This window comes from Oryzias latipes, chromosome 22, assembly GCF_053564925.1.
Source record: "Oryzias latipes strain Hd-rR chromosome 22, Olatipes_Hd-rR_3.1".
In the NCBI taxonomy this organism is placed as follows: Eukaryota; Metazoa; Chordata; class Actinopteri; order Beloniformes; family Adrianichthyidae; genus Oryzias; species Oryzias latipes.
The window spans coordinates 31,060,001-31,065,594 of record NC_136258.1 but is presented as its reverse complement, the minus strand read 5'-3'; the positions used below and the strand labels follow the sequence as shown (position 1 = coordinate 31,065,594).

The window sequence follows — 5,594 nt, the reverse complement described above, 5'->3', positions numbered from 1 at the left end:
CGATATAAAAAAAGAACAATCTGAACGTCTGAAAAAAGACTTCATCAAGTTATTTGAAGAGATCGACAAAGTAGAGGTTGAAGCATTCATCAGTGGACCTCTTCCTAACATCGATGGGGTGTCACTCAAGTTCAGCCGTCTGTTTCAGCTGAACAATTGGCTCTCCAGAGAGTGTGCTTCCAGATGATTCCATTACATTGAGAACTTCAATACATTCTGGAAACGAAAGGACCTATTCATGGGAAGAGGCCCACACCTGAACAGAGGTGGAGCAAGAGAGTTAGTGAAGAACCTCCTCCACGCTCTGGGGCATAGAGGCCAAGGCCCTGAAAAGGCAGTAAGGAAGGACCGAGCCAGTGTCCCAGGAACCACATGTAAATGAAATTCTGTGCTATCACTTTAAATCATACTGCGCTGTCGCTCCTAGTAAAATTCTGCACTGTCACTTTAAATTTGCCGGTTCCCTTGCGCTGTGCAAATACCGCGAGACTATAAGTTCAGTAGTGACGTGGCTTTCGTTCTTGGGAGACCTGTCAAATCACTGACAGGTTGCAAGTACGAGGGAGCTGGGCTGTGTACCGCTGCTGCAGATCGGCGTTCATCATCTGAAGCCGGGATTTAAATCTGCACAGTTGAACAAAAAGTGAACTGGTGAGTGCAGCCATGATTGAGACAGCTGGCGCGGGCGCCAGCTTAAATGAATTGTTTTTTTATAATTGGATGTGGTTAAAATGAACTATTTTTCTGCTTGATAAATAATGTTGAAATATAAATTGTGAGTACTCGTTGAAATGAAATTGATGATCATCTACATTGAAATAGAATTTGGAAATGTTGTACAACTATCGATTATGCACTTAAGATATTTTTTGCAGTGTCCTCCTGATTATGAATTGCATATGCATTTGTTTATTATGTTAATTAAGGAGGTTGTGGGAATATGCTTTCTTTTGATCAAAGGAAATTATTTATTTATTGACCCTGTTTTAACAGGCCAGGTCGCAAGACTGGTCGTCTTGCAGACCAATTTACTGGATGCTCAACCTGAGCACTGGACAGAATTGTTTATCGGGGAGTTTTACCACTCCCAGAAGAAAACAAAGAGGATAAATCCTCTGCAGATGGCGAGCTAAAAAGGAGCCCCGATCCTGACTTGGATTCTGCCCTCTTCACTGCCAGTGCGGTAGGAACTAATCCCCTTCTCATCCAACAAATCAGCTGGAGTGTTTCTTTCTTTTCGTTTTTCCAAAAGAGAACTATAAAAACTCTTTCATAAGGCCTAACGGACGCCTTAAGAACTAGAAAGACAAAACAACAGAAAACATCCTCTGGACTAAAGAAAATCCTTTGTTGTATATATTGTGATTTTTGTATTCACTGTATATTGTAAATACATTTACATTAGCAACTCAAGTCTTGTCTGTGGTTTTTAAACATTCACATTCCTCCATGAGTCGAACCAAACTAGCCCAAATTAATTAAAACCAACTTTGTAAAGTTCATGTAAGACATACATGCTACACACAGCACAACGGCAACAACAACTACCTCCACCACCCCCGGTCAATGACTTGGATCCAGCAGCACCAGCACCACAACCACCTCCATCTAAGGACTCAGCTGCACCAGCATCACAACAACCACCGCCAGCTAAGGACCCAACCGCAGAACCACAACAACAGCCACCAGATTTGGCCCCAGAAATACCACCATCTGACCAGCTCTGGGCGCCCCCTGCTACATCTACTCCCAGTGAAGACTCACTTTCCTTTTCGTCCCCCCCACTTTCACCCATGGCCCTACCTAGCCATTTTGATAGCCTCATTAAGTCAGGAATTAAGATGGCTCCCCTAAAACCTGTGAGCCTCACACCACACAGGAGCTCTCCTACCCCTCCAGCGCCCCCTCCTCATCCTTCACCCCAAAGTCCCTCCAACACGTCCTTCATCCAAAGCCCCTCCAACACGCCCCCTCCGTCGTTCACCCAAATCCCGTCCAGCTCCCGCTCCTCCTGGTCCATCACCCAAACTACCCTCAACTCGACCTCCCCTGCGTGCCTCTAGACGTGCTATCCCCCAGAGCTAGGATGAAACGGGCCCCCAGTGTCCTAGGAAAGGTTATGTCAAACTGGGGCCCTGTGATGAACAGCTTCCTTCTGGTGCTATACCTGTAGTTGCACCACGTAGAATGCAAAAAAGGGCAGTTAGACTGTCCAATCACAGAAATCTAGTTGATATCCCTTGCAAGAAGGTTTTGACCAGTCCCAAGGAAACTAATCTCAAACTTGCTGCACTCAATGTCAGATCTTTATGCAACAAATCATTTTTAATCAATAATCTTATCTCTTCTTTTAATCTTGATTTTATGTTTTTAACTGAAACATGGCTTGACAAAAACACAGGAAACATAGTTCTAGTCGAATCAACTCCCCCCAACTACAAACATGAATCGGGAATACGAGAAAATAAAAAGCGTGGAGGCGTTTTTGCACTGTTTAGAGATAATATTGCAACCCGCAGACTATCATTTGGTGTGTTTTCATCATTTGAGTATGTGTCCTTTAAGATTGAGTTAAAACAAACTCCTCCCTTACTCTGCATAGTCATGTACAAACCTCCTCAGCACAGCCAAAGTTTCATTGATGATTTCACTGAAATGCTCTCAGTTGTGTGCACAGACTTTGATGGTCTAGTCATTACAGGAGATTTTAATGTTCATGTTGACAATGTCAATGACAGAAATGCAAAAGAGCTCAATGGTGTCCTTGAAACCTTTGATCTAATTCAGCATGTGAGTTGCCCCACCCACAACAGAGGGCACACTCTGGACCTGCTCATCACAAAGGGGGTTAATATTCACAATGTCAGTGTGGTTGATGTCGCCCTCTCTGATCATTTCTGTGTATTCTTTGACCTGTCTGTTGCTCCCAAACCACCGCCTGACCCTGCAGTTGTCCAAAGGAGAAAAATAAATGAGAGCACTAGGGCACAGTTTGTAGAAATGATAGACCTTGAAAACGCCTCTGGTGCCAATGTTGATGAAATGCTGAATTCTGTTACTTCTAGCATCCTGAATGTTCTGGATGCCATTGCCCCTATGAAGGTTAAATTGAGAAAACATAGACAGAAAGCTCCCTGGAGGAATGATGATCTAGTCAGGGCACAGAAACAACAGTGCCGCAGAGCTGAGCGAAAGTGGCGCAAGTCAAAACTCCAGGTTCATTATGAAATGTATAAGGGGGAGTTGTACGCTTACAACCAGATCTTATGCAGAACAAGGGAAAGGTACTTCTCTGAAATCATTGGAAGTTGCAGCAGCAACTCTCGTGTCCTGTTCAATTTCAATTCAATTCAATTCAATTCAATTTTATTTGTATAGCCCAAAATCACAACAACAGTCGTCTCGATGGGCTTCGAAGTAAAACATGAAATCAAAAGGATCACGAATACAAAGAGTTCAATAGAAAAATACTAAAATGAACTAACAAACTGACTAGGCTATACTGGCATCCCTGCCCTTAGACCCCCCTTCGCGGTAAGGAAAAACTCCCAAAAAAAACGGGTTCCGGAAAAAACGAAGAAACCTCAGGGGTGCCCACATGAAGGAGGGATCCTCCCCCAGGACGGACAGGCGATTTACCAGAAATCTTAGAAAAGAATTAACTTATCTAAATCTACAACTACATATATAAAAGTCCAGCAGACGAGCTTCATCCAGCCGTGGTTGTGGGGACAGTCAAAGGCGCGAGTCGAGCCGGAGACAAGAACCACAGCCAGGTGTAGGAGCAGGAGCAGAGACGAGGTACTCGGTCAGGTACAGAGCAGAGACGAGCCAGAGGCAGGATCCACAGCCAGGTGTAGGAGCAGGAGCAAAGGCGAGGTAAACGGTCAGGAACTGGAGCACGAATGAGCCAACTGGAGTCTGGAAGAACTCCCACTCCCCAGGAGAGGAGAGGAAAAGAGGGACAATACATGAATCGCACTTCACCAAACAGAGGCATGGAGAACTAAATGATAAATTATGATCAAGAATAGAGGAGAGGAAGGGTAGAAGTAAAAACAGGAAAGAGGACAGAACCCCAGTGCACCATATTTCACAACAGTAAACAGATTAACTAACCCTCCAACCCAGCTACCAATAGAACTAGTTTGCACACCTAAATGTAATGAGTTTGCTGTATTTTTTAATGACAAGGTTCAGGGCATTAAAAAAGCCATCAACTCCACAACACATATAACTATCGAACGGCCACCTACCCACTCTAAGCTGACTCACTTTACACCTGTCACTGACCAAACTGTCCAAGAGACCATCACCCGTCTGAGCTCGTCTACATGCTGCCTTGATGTGTTACCCACTAGATTTCTAAAGTCTGTCCTAAACAATTACTCAAATAGTTAACATGTCTATTCAATCTGGAATATTTCCAGAGGCCTTAAAAACTGCAGTCATTAAACCTCTCCTGAAGAAGAGCGGTCTTGATCCCACTGTACTGAATAATTACAGACCTATCTCTAATCTGCCATTTTTAGGTAAAGTCCTTGAAAAAGTTGTCTACCAACAGCTCACTGATTTTCTCTTATTAAACAATTCATTTGATGTTTTCCAGTCAGGTTTTAGACCCCGTCATAGCACAGAAACTGCTCTTATCAAGGTAACCAACGACATCCGCCTGAACACTGATGATGGCAAAGTCTCTGTCTTAATCCTGCTAGACCTGAGTGCTGCCTTTGATACTGTTGATCATGGGATCCTTATGCACAGACTCCAAGACTGGGTTGGCATCTCTGGATCTGCCCTAAGTTGGCTCAAGTCTTATCTAGAAGACAGGAAATATTTTGTTGAAATTGGGAGTTGTGTCTCAGACTACATGGCCTTCCTTGACTTGTGGTGTGCCCCAGGGATCGATCCTGGGACCCCTTCTGTTCAACCTCTACATGCTGCCACTAGGGCAGTTAATACGCAGTAATAACATATCTTATCACAACTATGCAGATGATACTCAGATCTATGTGTCACTGACAACAGGTGAATATGGGCCAGTGGATTCACTCAGCCACTGCCTCCAACAGATCAGTGCGTGGATGCAGAACAACTTTCTCCAGCTAAACTCAAACAAGACCGAAGTTATTATTTTTGGCCCACAGAAACAAAGACAAAGAGTCAGTAGCTACCTTCATTCTCTGTCTCTTAAACCCTCAAATCAAGTCAGAAATCTAGGGGTAATCATGGACTCTGACCTGAACTTTAACAGCCATATCAAGTCAGTAACATCAGCGGCATTTTACCATCTGAAAAACATTGCCAAAATAAAAAACATAGTGTCAAAACCAGACCTGGAGATACTTATTCATGCATTTGTCTCCAGTAGGTTAGACTACTGTAACGGCCTGCTAACCGGCCTCTCCAAACGAGCTGTAAAACAGCTTCAGTACATCCAGAATGCTGCTGCTCGAGTCCTGACCAGAACCAGGAAGTATGATCACATTAGTCCTGTTCTCAGGTCTCTGCACTGGCTCCCTGTACCTCAAAGAATAGACTTCAAAGCAGCTCTGCTTGTGTACAAGTCTCTCCATGGCCGAGCACCAAAGTAC

The 5,594-nt window shown here is 44.0% G+C and overlaps 1 long non-coding RNA gene across 1 annotated transcript; it reads left to right on the top strand.

Annotated features, from left to right (window-relative positions):
- The first annotated feature begins 394 nt into the window (after positions 1-394).
- On the top strand, positions 395-1,413 carry LOC111946962 (uncharacterized). Its single transcript, XR_002872820.2, has 2 exons — positions 395-651; positions 994-1,413. It is a non-coding gene; the product is annotated as an uncharacterized LOC111946962 (long non-coding RNA).
- Positions 1,414-5,594: the final 4,181 nt, after the last annotated feature.